This window comes from Galleria mellonella, unplaced genomic scaffold (genome assembly GCF_026898425.1).
Source record: "Galleria mellonella isolate WM207_F2 unplaced genomic scaffold, CSIRO_AGI_GalMel_v1 utg159, whole genome shotgun sequence".
Lineage (NCBI taxonomy): Eukaryota > Metazoa > Arthropoda > Insecta > Lepidoptera > Pyralidae > Galleria > Galleria mellonella.
The window spans coordinates 996,498-1,019,360 of NW_026442004.1; the positions used below are offsets into that span (position 1 = coordinate 996,498).

Sequence of the window (22,863 nt, forward strand, 5' to 3'; positions counted from 1 at the left end):
AAATTCTAATAGAAAACTGGGGAACTGGTTAATTAGCAGGGTAAGTATAGGATGTCCGACAGTACAAACGACTTATCATTAAAACAGTAAGTAGAAATGCAGTAGCTCTCTAAGAACAGTATCTACTGACTCTACGTATAGACTCTAGAGTGCCTAATGGTAGTCTGTAAACCATTTGTGAAATATGTATATGGATATAAGTAGTAGTAGGTACTGCTCTGATCTTATAAAAACATAGATACAATTAATCCATTAATCTGGGTTTTCTATACGTACCTGTGAGTGTGTGATCAAATATTGTTTTACTTTATTCAAAATCCCAAGTTTCTTTGCGTTCAAAATAATAATACATATAACAATCGGTAAAAATTATGTGTTTTATATATTTAAACTAATATTACATTATGTGCATAATTTTAATACGAATCAGATAACATTAAATTTATGGAATAAAAACTGTTTATTCAATATTAAGATCATAATCAAAATTCTTTCTTTATTTTGACAGTTGATCTGATAGAGGGCAACAAAGTTATCTTAGAAACTGTTATTAAGTTAGGATTTTTGAATGATACATTTTTAATCTTAAAATTATTGTTGTTTTATGAAATAGAAGTCTTAGAGGGCGAATTCCACTTACATTTGCTCAGTATTTCTTGTTTTTAAGATGTGAATTTCTAAGTACTCATTAAACTTTTATTCGTAAAATATCAATAGTTTCTTTTTTTTATATAATGTGTGTGTAAGACCTGTTTATTTATTAAAAAAAAAGTTTAGATACTGTGATAAACTTTATGTAACGTATGAAAGTGCGAGTAGTAAATAGGTGAATATAACAACAAGTTCAATCTAAGTAATCTGTACTTATATTATAAAATATTTGTTTTTTTTTTTATAAACAAACAATGTATTACTGGATAAACTCAAAAATTAAAAAAATTACACCTCATCAACAATAACAATCATCATCACCATATTAGTCGTTATTGTCCACTGCTGAATATAGGCTCCCCTATTGGAGGGGTTTGCCCGTATTTGCCACACTTGGCAGGCGGGTTAAAATTGAGTGATCTTTTGAGAGGGACGCCTATCAAATTCCCTTGCCTTTTATGACACCTAAAGGAAAGAAAGGAGTTTCAACTCATCATCATCATTTTCAGTAGAAACTTACATTATCAGCAAGTAATATTTTCCATGTATTATTTTCGAAAATCTTATCTACCCATGCGAAGCCGGGCTGGATCACTAGTTATTTGTAAATAAATAAGAATCTTTAAATAACAGCCTCGCGCAATATTGGCGAGTAGAGCAACATTCCATACGGTCGGGTTAGTATCAACGTCTGGTGCATCGAACGATACACGAAGAAACTTTACGAGGCCGCACTTGCTCGGATCGGCCGTGCTACGGGCACCGGTGCCGGTACGAATCCATCGCGAGTGCCATCGGGATCGTCCAATTAATCGGTCCGATTAACGTTGTCTCTCGGACATCAATGGTGCTGGATTAACAGGGGGTGGTGTCCTTTTCTGGTCGCAGATTTAGTGCGGCGCCGCGGCGTGTGGCGTCGCCTGGCGGGGGGTGAGGCGTCGCTCGTAAACCATCGGTCGCCACATTCAACTGACGCGCGCCCAGGCGACTACGCGTTGCGTAACACCGCGCCATAAACAACACGACGTGTCCTAACGCACCTGATCGGCTAACTCACTGACGGCTACTTACCCACGTGCGCCCGACATTACGTATTGCGCTCATGCCACATCTAAAACGCTGACACGTGACCCGCTCAGTGAAACTTTGGACTCTTTTAGAACTGTGAGTTTTGTGAAGTTGTTATGGCGCGACCCCGTTTGCCGTCGGCGAGCCGCGGCCGTACGGCTTAAGGTGAGTTTATTGACGATTTACAGCCTGCAACTTTGAGCAGAGGGTCCGACACGAGGTTATGTTTACTGAACAAACTTTTACGCGGGTTACCCGACCCATTATAGCGTTTAGAGATTATTTGGAGCGAGCGATTCCGTTAATAGCGCACCTTTAGGAATAGCCTAAGCGCGGAGCGTGGCAAATACGTACTTTTTATGTCTGACTCACACAAACATGTTTATACAATTCTTGTTTCAAACTAAAACTAATGAAAAAACTATTTATATTACTTAGTAAACAAATATAAATAACTGTAAATACGCAAACGTCTTCACACTTATTCGTATAATTAAAATAAATATGAGAAAGTTGCGGTTTATAAGGTATTCTTACTACACACGTTATACCTATTGTACAATACAATAGGCATAACATTTTATTACCATAAAACACAGTACTATACAATACAGTAAATTGGTTTTATATTCATCTATGACCTAAAATTGGAGTTGACTCCACCATATTAAATTAATCATTTAATTAATTGATTATAGTGTAAGTATTAATTAAAATTTAGTACCTACCTAATTGGGTCAATATATCAAATACTTTACTATATTACTCCTTTGAATGTACTAACTTTCATATAAGTAAGTTTTTATTCTATTCTATTACCAACTGGACAGCGTTATTATTCCTAAATACTTAATAACATTGTGCTTAAAAGTCCTACTTACTTGAAGATACAACCCTCTATGTCAATGTGGAAATGGAAGCAGGTACTTAAATAAGTGTACTAGGGGAGGGGAGGAATTGTTAATCTAGGGGGTAAATTAGGGGTCTAATGACCCCATTGAAAATAGATACCAAGGACCAACACACTTAAGTTTATCCCTACCTGTCATTCCTTACTGGTATACCGCTTTAGTAAACTAACAGCGCAGACGGGGACCATTACATTAATACTAAAAAAATATTCCTACAGTTAGTTGCAAAGATTACACCAAGCTAAAATTCAACAATAGTAATCACGAAACTGAATAACTTTTAAGATTTTTTTTCATCTTCTATCCATACTAAATCGATCACGTGATCAGTCTTATTCTGGTCATAAGAGCCGATATTCGAAATTCAAAACTTAAATATTTATGAAAATGTAAGTATTAAAAATTTTAAAATGGCTAGTTGCTGGAGGTAACTAAAATATCGTCTAATACATATGTAATGTAATAAATAGGTCACAGTGGATGCTAGATAGAATTTTACCATTGCATCTATCTATTTTGAATAGTTCTACTCGGTTCTAGATAATTATATAAAGTATATATTAGTTTTGTTGTGTGGTCCCGGCATAGAACGGGCCACCCCTCACTTTCCCATAGTTGTCGTAAGAGGCGACTAAAGGAATTTTAATAGTTGAAGAATGGACAACAGAGCCCCTTTTAAGACATCACTAAAGTCTACCTGCGGTTGCCAACCCGCCTGCCAAGAATGGTAACTATTAGCAAAATCCTCCAATAAAGGAAGGTCTATGTTCAACAGTGGACAGTTAACGTCTGATATGGTATATATTAGTTTTACGGTTAAAACAACCAAAAACCTAATCACATTATTTACAAAACTAAACAACTTTTCTGATGAAATATTGCTCTGAACACAATTTTGTAACCTTTCATAATAAATAATAAGATATTTTTTCATTTTTCATACCAAATCACATCATTATTGTGCTGTTGCCAGCTGTCAAAATAAATAAAAGCAACGAAGACTAAATTTTTTTTTTTATGTTTCACATTTTATTTTATTGGGAAAATTTACTATAAAATTCTCCCTTACAAGGACGTCAATAATTTTGATTTCACCTGTATTTATTATATATTACCATTAAAAGTACCATAATCTATCTTTATAAGTAAAAACAATTACAATAACAACTGTATAAACATAAATAGCATCAACAGAATCATATTTCCACTACTTAAACTTGGTTATATATTTATAACAATTTATATCAAATTTACATGCATGAAAACTTCTAAATAAGATTAATACATTTAAATTTTTCTTTTATGTTATTGTCTTAGAACAGTTTATTTTACACAAGCAAGTATTCGTAAACTTAATGTTTGTAAATTACATAATAAATTTCACATTTATTTAATTGTGCATTATATTAAGACTTTTTTCTAACCTTCTAATTATTTACTAGTCTGAAATAATGCACCGACTGTGGGTGAACTAAACAAAAATATAAAATAATAATAATGAAACTAGTCTTAAAGGATATAAAATAAAGATTATGCCATCCAGAAACTCAGTAAATACATTAAACTATAAACTGGAAATGCAGGCAAAGTTGTTCATTTTCTTTATGAAACTGAACAACGTTGTTCAATTTTATAGTAACACTAAATAAGTTTTCCCAAGAAACATGTGTTAATTAAAAAAAAAAAAAACAAATTTAAAAATGAATCTTTCCTTAATAACAAAAAAGATTCATTATTTCAATTTTTACTATAATCCTTATTTTTTTCCAAAGAATTATAATCTATTTTTCTTTAATCTTAGCTACTTAAAAATAAACAATAGGAATTTAATCACTTTTTAAATCAGATTATAAATTAGTCTAATGAGATGGGTGGCCTTAACTTAATATAACTGAATAAATTTAAATTAAAAGTCAATTAAAATTAATTCAAAAATAATAATACATGGATACTCATTACCTATGAAAAATATCTAATTATTATGGATGAAGTGAATTCACTGGTCTTAATTCAAAATTACATATTGTTAAACCAATTTGAATATGAAATGCTGTAATTAATTATCCATAAATCATGATGTTCTTTATGTTAAACGTTGTATAACTGAGTTCTATTATCAGGTAGTTATTATTTTTGATGAGCTTTGAAGAGATTTTTATTACATATAATTTAAATATTTAACATCTCATTACCATATAGGTATACCTAATTACAGACCCTTAATCATTAGACTTTATTGATGTTTACTTAACACAAAACTTGTTATATTATAGTCATTATTATGAATTGTATGATAAATAAATCAACTCTCATTATACTACGTAGACAAAAAGTCTAGTTCGAACCAATTATTACAGTGGCAATTAAACAACCATAATTTGTAGGCACTTCAACTTTTCGTTGAGTTCGCAAATCAACTATCTATTGAAGTGCAACTATCCGAAAATCTAGCTATAACGACTCTTAAAACAGAAAAAAATAGTCTCCAAAAATATAAGGTACAATTTGAAAACGCATTTTAAAATTTTACATATAATTACAACTTATTTACTTATTATTTTTTTTAACTCTTAATTTACTTATTTAAATTCAAAAACACGATTTCACTATAACTCTACTCATCTCATGTCCTATCGGTAATATATATTATTGTTTTATATTTTATGTTGTTGTTTTCATTAATAAATTCCTTAGTAATAATTTTAACTTATTAATTAATACAATAATTTTAAATATTCTCCATCTATATACATATCTCATATAATTCAGATAATAAATATAAGTTATGTAAGATATATACATCTTATATAAATAATGATAGATATTTAAATAATGATAGAAAACATTGGCATTTGATTCTCTCTGCCTACACCGAAAAGTACCTGACTTGAAGATTATAATTTTATATATCTATATACATGTACATAGCTTATACGTATAATATCCACTAAACTTTACTTGTATTGTACCACAATGATAATGCAATGTATCTTGCTATTTTGTTCAGGTAAAGGCAGTTAGATCATACAGAGATGCAAACAAAGGATGCATGTATGTCATAAATCACAAGTATGTACACACATTCTGACTGTAAATGTACAGGTTTTCCTCTCAATGACTAATATAATATAAGGAACATAGATGTTGCTGTCTTAAAAACATACGTACAGTAATATAAATAACAGTAAAATAATGTAAAGTCAATTTTATTTAGGTTTTATAATAATATTAATTTAGATATAAATATTCAATTCCTTATAAAATAAAAACATAACAAAATATTTTTTATATATTTAGCCTTAGATACAATTTGGATTTAATGCCGATATATAATTATTATACTCGTATATATATTCAGAACGAAAGTACTTAAAACTGAAAAAAGATATAATAATAGAATGTTTAGACTAGGTATATATTTATATGTCATTTAGTGGTACATATTAACAGCTAAGATTAAAGAAAACCTCAAATTTATGTATATCTAAACTGCATAATTTTTGTAATATAAAAAAGTCAACTTTATTTTCACTTGAATTAGTAGATATGAAACCATCGGAAAAGAAAATGTATTCAATGAATAAAGAAGAATTATAAAAAATTATTCATAACTAGTAAAGGTGTATACTTAATACTTCTGTATGTACGAAGGCGTAATAAAATTTTTAATAATGCTTCCGTACCATTATGGTAACAGTCTATTCTGTTATGTCTATGGTGTTGTTTATGACACAACTGACAGTTACTACTTTCCATCAGCTTGTTTGCACTTCAGTATCTAGTCATTTTATTCAGTAGCTAAGTATCATTAAAGTAGATTACAAAAAAAAATACCGACTACAATTGTGGTAAAGTCAGTTATTTTGATTTCTAAATCAAGCTACTGAACCGATTTTGATGTAATATCTATAACCAATCTGAAAGTATATATATCCTTGCAGATAATATAATAAGAAGACTTTACTAAATCGGTTTATAAAAGACTAAATTCTGAGATTATTTGTTATCTCAGAATTAAAAATATAACCGAATTGAGGACTTTCTCCTTTTTTGATGTCGGTTGAGAATATATCGTATAACGCATACCTTCATAAAAAATACAGTTATATTAAAATATTCCTCCTTTCTGAAGTAAGATAAAAATTAGGTTTCGTTTGATTTTGTAAAAGAAAATTTTGTGTTGTAAATTTTATCATGTTCCTTAAATACTAGGAAAAAGAAAAAATAGTTCATGGCTAGTTTTATCCGTCGGTGTGCAGGCGCACCGGTTTGTTTGATATTCTGCTCATGCACGCCGCCATATTTGTCTTATTTCATATCACCCCGTTTGTTAGATCTCAATCTCTACTTATTATTCAGAGATGCTGTCGGTTACTCTGTAATTTTAGCTCATTTTGTTACCGACTATAGTTGACGTAGGCACGGACTGTTGCTATTAAAATACTTGTTGCCGTTTGCATTCGTTTGCATGAAATAGAAAAAAACAAAACAAACCTATTATTACAATACCAATTACGCCTACTTTGATAGTGAAATTAGATCACAGTCTAATAATTTATAAATTAGTTTTTCAAAAATATGAAATAATAAGCATTTTTGTTACATATTAGAAAGACTTATGTATACTGGGAATTTATTTTATTTTATTTGTACAGCCAAAACTACGACTAAAAAGCTGAAATTTGGAACAGGTTTAGTTTAAAACGTAAGCAAAACACTCGCTAAGAATGAATTTTTGAAAATTTTTACTTTAAAGGGAAACAAGACACCACGCCTGCATATTCGCATATTTTTTAATACAATTTAAGTTGAAGTTTACGTCTATGAATTCTTCACATATTATATAAACAAAAACATATTTCTTTAATACAAATGTCTCTATAAACAAATATACCTTATTTCGTGCGAACTAACAAGTCATTCGTATTAACAGTTATCGAAAAAAAAAAATAGGGCACGTAACATTATATTGTGAATTTGCTGCCATGAAATTGTCCTTCGCGGTCATAAATTATCATCTTAATAAGTTAATGAGTGATTCCGCAAATGCCTGCGGTTTTTGTGCGCAAGACCTCTACAAGTGGCAATGTTACTCGCTACCGGCCGCACTCGTTATTCCCATATATGTGTACACAACGCATCTGCCTCATCGAATTTGATTAAAGCTCATGTTTATTTATCGTGTATTTATTCAAAGTGGACATGTCTCCGTGCCATTTAGAGACAGCACTGAAAAATATTGTCGTTTATATTAATCCGATAAGTCGTACTGAATTAGTGGTTCGGACAGAATTAATGGTGCGTAAGATTTTTAGTCGTATTAATTAGATGTATGTATATATTAAATATATTTTAAATTATTTTAATCAGTGATCAATGATCGTAAAATGGATTATGTTATCTATGTAGGTCAGTAGTAGTATATAGATAGAATTTAATTACGATGCATGACTAATTCTTGAGTTTTCATGGTCTCAATTCATCTCACGTACGGCCGATCAGACGCTATTGAACTTTTAATTTCGACAAAAAATATATCGAAGCATCAAACATTATCAAGTAACAGGTGAACTGTTTACCTCCCGCGAGTGAGTAAAAAACAAACATCTGTTGGTGAGAAATGTATGCAAGCATCGTTTGTACACGATCATATCTACTTGAAATATGTCGCTTACGACAAATTGTACTCACTTCAAACAGTGAGCTCCAGTCGCAACGGAATAAGCAAATAGACGATTGTTTTGCGCCCCAGTCACGATTACGCCGAATCGATCTTAGTTATTAGGTAACAAAACGTAAAATCGCTTAATCGCTAAACATCGTGAAGAACTGTAGACCCGTTAGAGTAGCGCACTTCAAATTCGCATAATTACCGTATAGGCAATAAATCGTCTTGCAAACGTTGGTTGCACTCAGTTGGCCACACTAGCGCTTTGTACTTGTAGTACGACATTATTGTCTTACTGCATATTATTTAGGTTTATGGCGATCACCTTTTTAACTTCAAGAAAGTTGTCATAACGTAAACACCTTGCGTAAAAGTTGCACCTTAAATATATTGTTTGAATTTATCTATGTTAATACCTCATTTGATATGCATGAACAATAAATTATTACAATTAATTTCTTTATCTAATCTCTTATTTATTACCGTTTTAGGCTTTAAATAAACTTTTTATTTTTAAACATACGTAAATGTACAATGAATGTATTGACAATATCGGTGTAAATTCAAATGATATATTTAAAATCAAGTACTGCGTTACAAATGTGATAATAATGTTTACTTATCCTTTCTTTCATCTATGATTTACAGATATTATGACCTCGGTAGTTTGATAATGAATGAGGTGGTCGTAAACGCCGGAGTCAAGAGAACATTAATGTCAATAAAAAAGCAATAAACTCTATTAGCCATCATAAACTTCACCACATCTGTTCAATAACTTGTTTCGCTTATAAATACTTACTAATAATTGTTTAATTATAATATTATCTACATCAAATTAATAATTGAAATAATAATGTTATTAAAATAAATAACTTACGTTAAACGTAATATTTAAATTTGCGAGTTTCACTCGCTTCTTTTTTTATCTTTCTTCTTTCTATAACAGCAGTAAATTTTCATGTCACGATGATAAGCGTGTTTCGATAAAAAACACGGAAACCAACTTTTGTTATGAGGTACACAAATAGAGCAATAAATTACCTCAAGGTGTTATTCCTATTTGAGGTGCTTTGGCCACAATTCTCCAAAACATTAGTATTATGAATAAATTCATTGTGGAAAACATTAGCATGATAATTGGTTACCTGCTTATTTGAGCAGGTGAATTGTTCTAAATGAACTATTGTCTAAATCTTATTGTTAATTTGTGCAACGTTTGCCGTTGCGTTGTCCGCATAGCTTTCTATTGTTGCATATTTTAAAAGACCTTTCATATTTTTTATTAGTTTAACGGACCTTTAAAAGAATTTTGTAAACATAACGGCACAGTGAAGTAGTATTTACAGCTTTTCACTGTTTTACATCACAATAGTTGAATAGGCTGTTTTTTATGTGACATGTTGTAATATTTCGGTTCTTATGAAGTCGACTTTTGACAATATTATTCGGATATTTTAACATATGTTGTTTTGGCTACTGTCTTGTCTAGAAACAAAGAAGTTCTTTCTCTTATTTTTAAAATCGCTACTGTCACCAGTTGTTATTTTTCTAACAGAATCTTTTGTTATTTTAATGGTTACTTTATGAATGTACGCTGGAAGAATCTACTTAATACAATTTTACTTATAGATTTAGGTAGCCAATAAATAAATTTATAATGATTGTAAAAATTCGCATTTAAAAAAGGAAATGGAATATAAAACCAGTAATTAATCAATAACAATAGCTTACGTGTAGATTTGTCTTATATTTGTTACTATACTCCTTTCTAGTCAAAATTCCAGTTTGCTGGTCAGTTAGAAATACCATAGATATTTAGATCATGGTTCTGATACTTTTTGATATAAATAATATCTATAAAGATCATAAAGTATATAAACTCTATTATTAACATCTCTATTAATGGAATATATTATTATCCAACCAATAAAAATATTGCCATAAAAGATTACGTAGGTAAAAAATTACGTTTTGTAACAGATTGTAACTTCTATAAAATGTATTCTTAATTTACGACTCCCTAAATCTGTAGATAATTATATAGAAATCTAATATTTTAAGAGAAAATCTTGTTGGTTTTTTTAACTAAGAAATGTAATCATTAAATGTAAGCAATAAGACTGCCTTGTTATACTTACATAACTGTATTGTTACATTTATTAATTGTCTTGCTTATTCTCTGTATTGTATAATGCAAATAAAGTATACGCATTTATTTATTCATTTAATCGATTAATAGAATTAACCAATCTAAGAGCATTCATTGCGTAATGGCAAGTCAATTTTTAAAATAATAAAAAATAATATTTATAATGTCAAATATTGCTTAAATAAAAGATAAAGAAAAAATGACTTAAAATTATCTCGCGTTTCTGTTAATTGTAAATTGATATATAAATTAATTGCTATTATTTTAATTCTTGTCGCTTAAGTTATTTTTATTAATGTCGATATTGTGGAAACTTGGTCTTTGGTCCGTCGAAGCGCGCGGGTGCGGTGGTGCGGCTCGAAAATTGTAATATTTCAAAATTACTCAAGAGTCGCGTTCACTTGAATAATGCGATAACTTTGGGGGGTGGTCCCACCCCTGGCGGTCCGTGCGTGCCGACTCGGGTAGACTTGTTTTTGAACTTCTGTTCCTGAGTTTGATCAAAATATACTCTCGCCGCCCGCTTCATTTAACTGAGTTTTTGACTAAAGAATAAACGACAAATGGCACATTAAGATACTGCCATTTTTTTTTTTTTTCACTAATAATATAGTTAAATAATTATTAAACCTAATGTTTCCTATTCGTAGATATTTTACATATAAAACGAAGTTAATATACAAAATTGCCAGTAAAGAGCCCCAAGTTTTTAGTTTTACTATACGTTGATTTGATATTCGTACATGCCTTAGCAAATTTCATATCTTATGCATAGACAATATCTTAATATATTTGATAAAATCCAATTTATGGGTTCTTAAGAAACAAGTAAATGTATATATCACATTCGAAATATAAGTATATAGTACAAAACTCATGAACGCCCAAAAAGGTTTCTATTTTCGAATTTATTTAAAATTACAAAAATAAATATTTATAAAAAAAAAAATCTCTTACATTACGTAAATCACAATACGTCAAACCTATATTTACTTATCTATAACAGAAGTTTGTTTCATTTTATATAACTTTTTATTTTTAAATCATCTGACGATACAAATGTTTAAAACATGTATACTTACTACATATTCTCTCTAATAAAAATAATAAAATACACATATGCTTACGAGTGCATATAAATAATTCCTATTAAAAATCTTGTTAATTTTAAGTAATATTTGAAAAATTAATCTATTTAAAATTAATTGATTGAAATAATAATTGTATTCAATTTATAATAGAGGATTATTATAAAATCGCGGTTCATAAGCCATACTTGCAGTGCATTGCAGTTCACTCTATGTGCCAATACAATCTTAATTGACAATGACGACGTAGCGAAGGTCTCTCGTTCCCCACAACTACATATAAGGTTGTGTGACTTTATATTTATATATGTATGATGTAAAGGTATATTCTGGAGGCCGCACGTGGCCCGGACCATGTGACAAACCGGTCTTGGCGAGGCTTACTAACCTCTAAACGACTCTGTAGGTGAACACTGTCCGAGGATCCCGCGTTTTGAATTCTCTTTTGTCCAACGTGGGAAATGTCGCTTACGAAAATTATAAATTCCGTGGTTAGAGTATAAATTATATAAATAATTATTTTCAAGACTTATTAATATATAAAATGACTGTCAGATTATATGTGTATATGGAATTAAAAATACATAATATTTTTCCTCAGTTTTGTTACATTTAAATGTATTTTTATCTGTATACCATATAACGACCATTTTTATGAAACAGCAAAAAATATTGATATTTACAAATTATGTACTTATATGTAATTGCATGTTGTTAAGGCCCTTTGTCTGTCTACCATGGAACTTTTCCAAACTTTCTAAGTCGAACAAAACAAGTACATAGTTTTAAAATGTCGAAATGTATGCTATCAAAGTGATACAATTTCGAAATTCGATTATCTAAAGTTTATGGTAGGTTTATGATCACTAAAGCATAATTTATTGAGTTTGAAGCTCTTAATTATGTTTCACTTAAGAAGTCTTTTAGATTCGTTTGCATTATTTTGATTTCTGTATTATGCATATGGGTTTTTTATTTTAATGACAGCGTTTTTTACTTTGTTCATTATTATGAACTAATTTATTTTATATTTTTAAACCATTTATAAATAACTTAAGATGCTGAAGCATTTATATTCACGCATTTATATTTACTTTATATTAATTTCTAATTAATATAAAGTTCATATAACTTGACAATTATTGTTTTCAATAACTTAAGTAAATACTTAAGTAAATTGATTTTAATTATACCAATTTTTTTACAAAATCTTGTTTATTATATTTTTTTTATAAATAAAACAAAAATTTTCATAGAAAGAATTTAATAGTAAAGTTAACATATTTACAAACTAATACAATAAAAAATAATTATAAATTTATGGAAAAAATAAATAAACAGTAAACTTGTATAAGTCTTGTTGCGCAACCCCATGCGCGTAACTAGACTAGAATCTAGAATTGATTCTGTAAGAAGTTAGTTCTGAAAGAAGATCACAAACGATACAAATACTCATATAGATAATAATACATGTACACTTATTTATATAAATGTGCATTAAAATTTGAATAAATAAATAATCAATATACTAATACATAAAAAATCACAACAGTCCTTTTTATTTGATAATGAAAAGTTTGATATTGAATTATTGACAGTTTGACAATTAATAAACTTATCGTAAATAATGTAACGGAGTTCTGAGAGAAGCTAAACGTAATATATTCCAGGTCATTGTATGTAGGCAACCGTATAGTGGAGTTCATAATATATAGTTTAATAATAAATTTAAAAAAAGAATGTGTGTTTAAATTTAAACAAATTTTGTAATATTTTACATTTCTTTTAATTTGACCAAATGAATTCAATATTCTAAAACCTAAAAAATCTTTTTATTAGTCACATTTTCTTTGGTAAAGGTTTATGTTTATAATGAAATTTATTAAATGTTTAATATGTCAAAAAGTAGTACAAAACACACAGTACAGAAGATAAAAGTATAGAAAATACAAATTTTATTATTTATTCATGTAGTTATTTTTTTGTCTCTATCTAATACGATGCACTAAGCGATTAGTACCTACCCAAGCATATCCCGGCAAACCTCTATAATTGTTTAAATTGGAAAGTCTGCATAAGATATAACTTGTAGGATGTAACCGCACCTGAAACTTTGTGCTGAGGCTGGAGGAAACTTGAAGAATTTCCAACTCTTAGAATTCTCTAGAACTTGCCTCGTCTCGTTAACTCCTCGCCACAAAACCTCGTTTTATTTATGCCTCTACTTATTCCATTTGTGGTTAGCTGTTACTAGTATTCTTGAATATAAAAGTAAAATTGTATTTTACTTTTCACCAGAGCATATTTTGTATTTAATATTAATATTTTTATCCAGTAATATTTTTTTTTGCAGCACATAATTTTATCGAATAATTTGAACATGTCTTTTCGATTAAATTAAATCTTTTTTCAAATAAATTTATATATACAATAAATTTAACTGTGCTAATACAAAGAAATGTTTTAAAAAAGTAGCGACTTATGCAAATCAAATAGGAACTGATAGAATCACAAGTTAGTAGGTAGGTAGCTAACGTCAATGGAAAATTTGTAGTTGCTTCGATCAATAAATTTACATTCGATGTTTTAAATAATTTATCGTATAATAAATTCAAATATTTCTATATATTTATAAATAAATATAAAATGGAAATCTTTTTATTAAATTAATGAGAAAAAATTTATAAGTTAACAAAAATTTATGTTTTTTTTTTAAATACAGAAAGGTGTATTGAGATAAATATTTCTGGACTGAACTACAATTGTAATTAACCCCTTCGTTCTTATTACAAATATAAAAAAAATAATTAAATGTACTACTTAGAACTTTCAACATAGTGATCAAGTTCTTTTACGTGGTATGACATCAAAAAAGGTCGATAATCCACTTTTAAATGTCGTCAACGATACATATAGCTTCTAGAATTCCAGTCATGCGATTGCAAGGTGTCGGAAAAACTCAGACAATTCCATGAAAATGCATCGGCCTAAAGAAACCCGCTGCGGAATGCCACATGCAGTCATTTTACGATGCTGATATTATTATCACAATCTAATCACAACTTTGTGTATGACAAATTAGTGTTTAATATTCATTGACGATCAATCGGTCGTTACGACGTTTCATTCTGTTTTCGTAATTGTTTCGAGTTTTTATTGGAGCAAGGTGCAAGTATAAAGTGCGAGTAAATAGTGACAGCTCGAATGTAACAAAAGTTCTTTCTTTTGTGATATTTTTACGAACCCTAAGGCCAATAACCACTACCTACATATGTAACAGTGTTTGGTGATGTGTGTATGTATTTGAATTTCTATAGGTATCTAAATATAGTGCCTACAAACTTTCTTTACTAAAAGTTAATTTTGCTCTGAAAAAACTGTTTATATTGTATTTTAAAATAAACTTTATCGATCGAGGAAGTTGTTTAAAAAGATACGCACAAATTATTTTTTATTTTTATTTAAGAATGTTACCTTAATTTAAGAGCAAATTACACTGAAAGCTAAGTTAAGCGAACTTAGTACACACAGCAGTGGCGTCTTTCTTCGTTACGCTAAGCTAATTGTCGCTCTTTGTATTGGAGTGGGGTGAGACCCGCGCTTATAGTAAGTACTAGTCAATATACTTGGTTTATCCTTAGTATTATCATGTGGTCCTGGCATAGAACGGGATATCCGTTCCTTTCCCGTGGATAAACTAGAATGAGATTGAATGAAACCAAAAACTAAACGGAGTTTGATTAGCTTAGCTTAGCTCTCAGTGTGCATTGCCCTTTATAAATGCAACTAATAAAGTATGCATCTGAAGGAAATGAGTTTGTGCCTATATTGAAATTTTATAATAACAATTGTATTGGAGGATGTTTAATATTCCTGCCGGTTTCACCATTTGGCATTTACCACATACAAGTTTCTCTATGCGTCATGTAAAACAGTTTTAGCTATTTGATTTTTTAGATATATAAATTAAACAACAGGTGAGTTTCTTTTCAATTATTTGACACGAACCAAAACATCGTGACTTCTCTATGTCATGCAGTTTTATATAAAGCCGGGGTCATTCAATGCTGGATGTTGGGAAATACTTTGATACTCATGCGAGTGTGGCTACAGCCTATTTTCAACGTAATAAAAATAAATTACATACGTAGTAATTAGTAAAGTAAATATCACGTGAATACAGTAGCGGGTCTTTATAATTTTAAATATTTTCTTTTAGAGTAATAGGAACTCTCGCTTTCTCAATTTGCTCTTAATCTTTTCTTTTGCGGGTTATCATAAAAAGAATTATTATAAACTCTGTATTATATTTGTATGTATGTATATTCCAAAATATTTATCTTTTATGTAGGTATATGTGATAAAAGTAGATGATGAGTTTTTTTTTATGATAAACCAATCCAAGGTATTATGCATCTTCTACACAATTTTTCTGTTTGCTTTATGGTTAAATAATAAATAACACTGTAAGGTGTTAAATCCGCCATTTTACATTTATACTTGTGCAACACACACACACACACACACACACACAAACACACACACACACACACACACACACACACACACACACACACACACACACACACACACACACACTTATCGCCAAATAAATCTTTACTAGGATTATAAATGTGAAAGTAAGTTTGCTTCTTTGTTAGCCTATGGCGTATTAATGGCTCAAACATCTTCATAAATTTGTTATTGTATATCTACACGTAGCACTAAAAATAGAGTTACTTATTAACCGACTTAAAAAGGAAGATTCTTTATTCGGTTGTATTTTTTTTTGTTTGTCACCACCTAACTTCGTCTGTTTTAAAAACCAATTTGGGAAATTCTTATAAACGGGTATACTTACAGACTGGTCCCATAGAAATTTTATAATAATTTAGTTTTTAAATTAAAATAACTGCAAATGTCACAATTAAACATTGTTTTTTTTTGTGGAACACAATCTTATTATTTCGGTTAATTAACATATCCCGTTCACATGAACGATATACGTAGAGTGTAAAAAGCAGTAGATAAATAAATAAATAGATTAAAGTGTTCGTAATTATGTAAATTACGCCCGTGACTTATGCGTGAACTTGTGATGCGAATGTAGGTATAAAGTAGGTAGGAAACTACAAATACGACCAGTTACCATCAGAATCGCTATCTATTTAGGTATCTGAGCCAACCATTAAAATACATAGCGAGATTAATTTAAACGTGCATACTGCACTTTAAACTATGCGATTGAGAATCTAAATGTTCATCATCTTGAAATGTTGAGTGATTCCAATTTTGTATTATTATTTTAACAGTTTTATCACGCGGTTTCTTTTAAGTCTTTAATTTTTTTTTCAAATCTGTTCAGTCACATCTATAATATTAGGAAAATTTTGTTATATTATCTATATTTTGTTATATATTATATTGTCTGTAGAAACTATTTTATAATAGTGCATAACATAACCTAAACAACATTAAATTTGGGAAACATTTATTTACAATTGTTTCTTAAAAAAATCTTGTCTTAAAAAAAAAGTGATGTCATAATTGCAAAGTTTTAACGCACCGGATAAACTATCTTGATGTTAAAAAGAGTAATTAAATCCGGTTTAGTATTAGCAATATGAAATCTAGTATCATGTACACAAAAAAAAATATCTAAAGACGAATAGAAAACCGCCATTTAATTTTATATTGGTTGAAAAATATTTTTAGTAATGTTGATTGAATATTGCGGCAACCCTAGATTTTCTTTACACACGTCTATAAAGCTCCCTTTGGAACTAAGTAGTCGAATAAAGCCCACCTTACATTGTTGATTGATGGCTAAAAGGGAGCCGAGCACAAATTAAAAAACAATCCACAGCGACGTGACGGATCAAGAGATATAACGTTAATTAAATACAACATTATATGCAATGGATAGGTTTTTTTGTTTTTTTAAATAACTAGAATAATGGAAGAATTGAAATGTTCATTTTAACATTAGTGTTTATTCTATTTCGTCCATGTAACCGGGTGATATCGATTGACCGGGAGAAACGTCCATCTCCATCATCATCATCATCATTATCATATCAGACGTTAACTGCTGAACATAGGCCTCTCCCATAAAGGGGAGTTTTGTCAGTAGTGGCCATGCTTGGCAGGCGGGTTGGCAGGCTTTGGTGATGTTTTAGGAAGGACGCTACTGCCTATTCTTTGACCATTAAGTTCTCTTAGTCGCCTCCTACGACACCCGTGGAAAAAGACAGCGTGATTATATATATTATACTTATTATCTCCATATAAAATAAGTATTTATTTTCTAAATTTCCTAAAACAAACAAACAAATACACTTTCACATTTAAAACACTTGTAAGAATTCTTATTATGTAAATATTAATATTTTTATAGACAAACTTATAAGCTAAACAAATTTATGTTCTACTTTATAGAAAGTGCTGTTAACTAGTCTGCTGTGTTCCCCTTAAAATAATTGTACACTATGTATAAACAGATAACAATCTTAATGTTTAATAGAATTAGTGTAATAATTTCTGGAAGACCAAATAAAGATGAAATAAAATAAAAAATAAAGTGATAATTTCATAGACATAAACAAAACTGTAGTTATCATAGATTATAAATACTATTTCTTAACTGTCATATGAAATTTTACGTAAAAGAAAGAGACAAAACAGTTTAATAGCTAAAATGGGTTTATGAAAATTTTGACGGTTTTTTAATAAGAACGTAAAGTGCCATGTTGGCACTGTCATATGAGTACCTATATTTTAAACTTCACACCAAAACATGGCTATGTAAGCACAGCTGCTTGGCATCAGATACACGATTTGTATCGAGGTATCCATGAAAATGGCTTGAATGGATTTTTTTTTTATTAGATAATGAATTAATTATCAATAAATTAATAATTATTATTGTAACAATTTTCTCCATGAATATTCGTCATACAAAAATGTTTAAGTGTGATAGTATCACTAGAAATTTACGAACCATAGTGTGTAACTAAAAATCATGGTTCCATGAACAATGTTGACAGACTATCAATTATATTTTTGTTTATGTGAAGAAAAATTTTGTGTTCTATTCTTGTGCACTTCATAATATGCTTTCTGCTGTTGTAATTAGGTACAATTAACAATATAAAATTGTAAAGTAATTAGGCATTACATCTTCCTTGACTTACATACCTATTCAAAATAGATCAATTATATATGTAGGTACCTTATTTATTTTTTAGTATTTTTTATAAAGTATTTATCTGGTTGAAAAGGTCGATTCTAAATAATAGGGCAAACAGTAAGGAAACGTGACAGGGCAAACACCCTTCATTTAAATATGTGGCTATAGTTTAAGTTAGCTTTTGCTCGTCATTTCGGCCATGTAACTGGGATAAAAAACAACCGTATACTCCTGGACGTAGGCTGCCTTTCACCGGGAAATAATATAGTATTTAATCAAGTTGAGGTTTATTGAATGCGAAGTAAACAATTTGTTAACTAATACTTAATTATTTTTACCCAGCCTTACCAATCTAACCAGTTGTTTTTTTTTTTTATTTATTTGTTGCATATGATTTAATAATGTTACCATGCAGTTTCAGTTATGACGATATACGTTTTTTAATCGATGGGTTATTTTTTAAACACATACATACATATATGTATTAATTCTATAATAGACGCTGCACGGACAATCGGCGCCGGCCCATGTAATGTTTCACCTGCCAATCACTCGAATTGTCTGTCCATTGCGTCAACCTACTTCGATCGGTCGACAAACTGCTTTGTTTGATTCGCAAATCATTAGACATCTTTTTAATTCATCTCTATAAATCGATTTTTTTATATCTATTTAGAGTAAATATCTTTTAATATTTCTATGGTGATGCGATTTTTTAAAAATGATTTTGTACGGAATCATTTCAGCATGCATTTCAACTACTATGTAAATCAACATATTATAAACAAAACTATCACAATTAAATAATGAGAAAACGACGTCCGTCCTCATCTGCAGTCCCGCATTGACTGATACAGTCAGTGATGATTTATGCATCACGAGCGCACTCTAATTAGACGTACGCGCATCTCATTCTATGTAAATTTGAATGAACCCACTGAATGATATTCTTATGGCGGTAATTGTGCTCTTTAAGTTTCAACAAATAAATATACGAGTATATTTAAGATAATTAGATACATAAATACAATGTTAATTATTATGCGTTCATTTTATTTTTAAATAATTCCAAAAGAAGGAGCCTGTGTTTTTGTGCATATTACGTGATATCTTCGCTAATTCTGAAACAATTTGGAGAATTCTTCCTTGTTGGCCCCTGATTATTTTTTACTATACTTATTCAGTAATGCACATATAAAAAAAAAAAGGAAAAAAAAACTAAATCACAATCCCACTGAAATTCTATTAAGGACGCGGGTATCATGGGTTACTGGCACAAAATTAATTCACAGCAATTTTAGTACTCTTTCAAACAAAATTTTTTTTTTTTTTTTTTTTACAACACAGGGGGCAAACGAGCATGCGGCTCACCTGATGGTAAGTGACTACCGCCGCCCATGGTCACCCACAACACCTACGGCATTGCAGGTGTGCTGCCGGCCTTTTAAAAAGGAATATGCTCTTTTCTTGAAGGTTATGTTGTCGTATCGGTATGTAACAAAATAAACAGTACGTACGTTCTAAACGAGACTCTCGAATTCCCACTACCATGAAATGGGAATTGCAGCAAAAATCGCTTGATCTTTACAGATATCAGGTGGAAACCCCAAAATCCACCGAGACTGTGTAGTCGCCTAGTACGGGGGCCCGAGGACGAGTAATGTTATGAGCAAGCCATTATTGTCTCGCCCCATACCGTAAAACATTACGCAGTCGTGCCGACTCCGATGAATCCATTCAGAGCTGTCAAAACCAACCTTTAAAATGTATATATTTTTAAGTTTCTGACCGTAATAATCGAATTTATTATTATATGCAAATTTATAACTTGCACAATACTAATAGGTATATGTTTAATATAACTATTACATACTTACGACGTTTTAAGAAGCAAATTTAATGTAAATGAATATCACTTATCCTAAATCTCCCAGTATGACATAGGATTGATCTCAGTCCGGGCCATAAATTCAAGCGCATTATGTTCTTCCTGCCTTCGTTAAATTTATAAGCTGACCCAATAAATTAATTTACGAGCGGGAAGTGACAACAAAGTGCGTAATAAATATACAATCCCAAGACATGTGTTACCTGCCAAATATTTTTCATTTTATTTATATGACGGCGGTAAAGGCAGCTCTAAGTAGTGCCTAAAGTGAAACCGTTTAGGATCATCTAGTGAACGTTTCTGTCGAATAGTAAAAGATGTTGGGATCTCTCGGGTATAAAAGTTATCAATATGTACTTTAATTCAATTTGAATAAGTTTGTTTTCTGAGATTCTATAGCAAGTGGCGAATCTTATATCGAATCGATGATTGTATTTTACTTTATATTAAGAATCTGGTTTGTATTTCTCAATATTTGTATTGTGGTCTAGTACTACATTTTACTCTAAATTTTATGTTATATTAAATATTCATAAATTTTTATTATAAATATTATATATTTTTTTATAATCTATACTAATATCATAAATTGTTTGTTTGTAATAGTTAAACTCAAACAATACGTAACCAATTTTAAAAATTCTTTCTTTTAAAAAAAGCTACATTGTCATTGAATAAATTAGACTGTATTTATTTAAAAAAAATTAAAGATCTATCTCTCTATCCGAGCAAAGCCGGAGCGGGACGCTAGTAGATAAATAAAAAAAATTATATTTGCAAAATATTATACCTGTGAAATATTATACTAATAAATAAGTATTTTTATAATAAATAATATATATGAAAATATTTTGGCATTTTTTTATATATTATTGTTATTCGTATCCAAGTTTATATCAGTTTTGACAGGCACGAAATCGCCAAATACAAAGCTAATGTCAACATAAACTAACATCCGGCGAACGCTGATGTATCGCAGCCGCAGAACTATGGAAACAAATCTCCCCGAGTAATAATTTACGGGCGCAATATGGCTTCGCTTTGAAAACAACAAAACAAAACAGAAGCGCGACCCGCGATAAAAGATGTCGCCACACTAGCGGGCCACACTTTAAAGATAGACTAGCCTGTGCTTAGATAGCAGAAATAAACTAGTCAGGCAAAGGAATCGGCTGCGCTTGCGACTAGCTCCGACCAATCAGTGCTCGGCCGTAATTATAAGCCACGTTCGAATTAGGAACGAGACGTTCATGTCGCGTGCTAATTGAAAATAGAATTTGCTGATTTATTATCTATTGCACAAACACTGTCGATAATTTCTAAACTATATTTACTTAATGTAAGAAAAGTATTATTACAAAGTGAATTTACAAAATAGAATATACAATTTTATAGGAAATTTAAAACAAAAAAGATTGTTTAACTGTAAATTAGTCTGTATTGGTCAATATAAGTTTAACTAGAAACAAAAATTTGGATAAAACTAAGTTTCCATCTATGTTGATAATATGCAATATTAAACCTATGCAGCGATTAGTTTGAAAATATCATGCATCTTGTTGTTCTTATAAAAGCTTTACTAATTGTCAATTTTATGATTGTGAATCGAAATTGAGGAACGAACTTCGTTTAAATTTTTCAACGTCAGTTGCTTACGTCACAGAACTTATACACGTTGGACAGTCGACGTTAACAAAGTCGTTAATTTATTGTTAATATAAACACATAAACGAGTACTAATGTTACCAATTCTTATGTTTCTTGTTTAAAAGTAATATCTCTCGTGTAATAATTGTCTTCAGTGTCTACATTTTACATGACAATTAAAAGTGTAAACATGTTGCTAAGTACGAATATTAAGTGAGATACTAGCAATTTTTTTAATACAATATCTCTTAATGTATTGTAATTTGTAGACTTTGATCATAAAATTTAATAGCCTACAAATTAATAGGTACAAAGTTTTGAAAAAAACGTTCTTTTTCTATTCACGGTAGTATTTAATTAAAGCATCTTTGCACATTTATTTTTTTATAGATATCAATTATCACCTTCGATTAAAGACAGGAGTCGTTCGCGGTATGAGTCTGCGAGCTCACTGGTCCCCTTTACGGTATCATTTACACCCTATAAACAGTTGCAAAAAGTCAACTGTTCACTTAAAGGGTTACAAATGAGTTTATATTTGTACTCATTGAAGTATTTATGAGATATATCCACAGTTATGCTAACAGCGCAAAAAATACTC

General features: G+C 30.0%; 1 protein-coding gene across 2 annotated transcripts in view; it reads left to right on the forward strand.

The window, feature by feature from the left end:
- The first annotated feature begins 1,376 nt into the window (after positions 1 to 1,376).
- The window catches only part of LOC113518751 (homeotic protein antennapedia-like), a 247,630-nt gene continuing 226,143 nt past the window's right edge, over positions 1,377 to 22,863 (forward strand). For both annotated transcript variants that reach the window (XM_052892570.1, XM_026903723.3), the window contains exon 1: positions 1,377 to 1,884. The gene's annotated coding sequence lies outside the window, so the exon portion shown is untranslated. The remainder of the gene's footprint in view (positions 1,885 to 22,863) is intronic.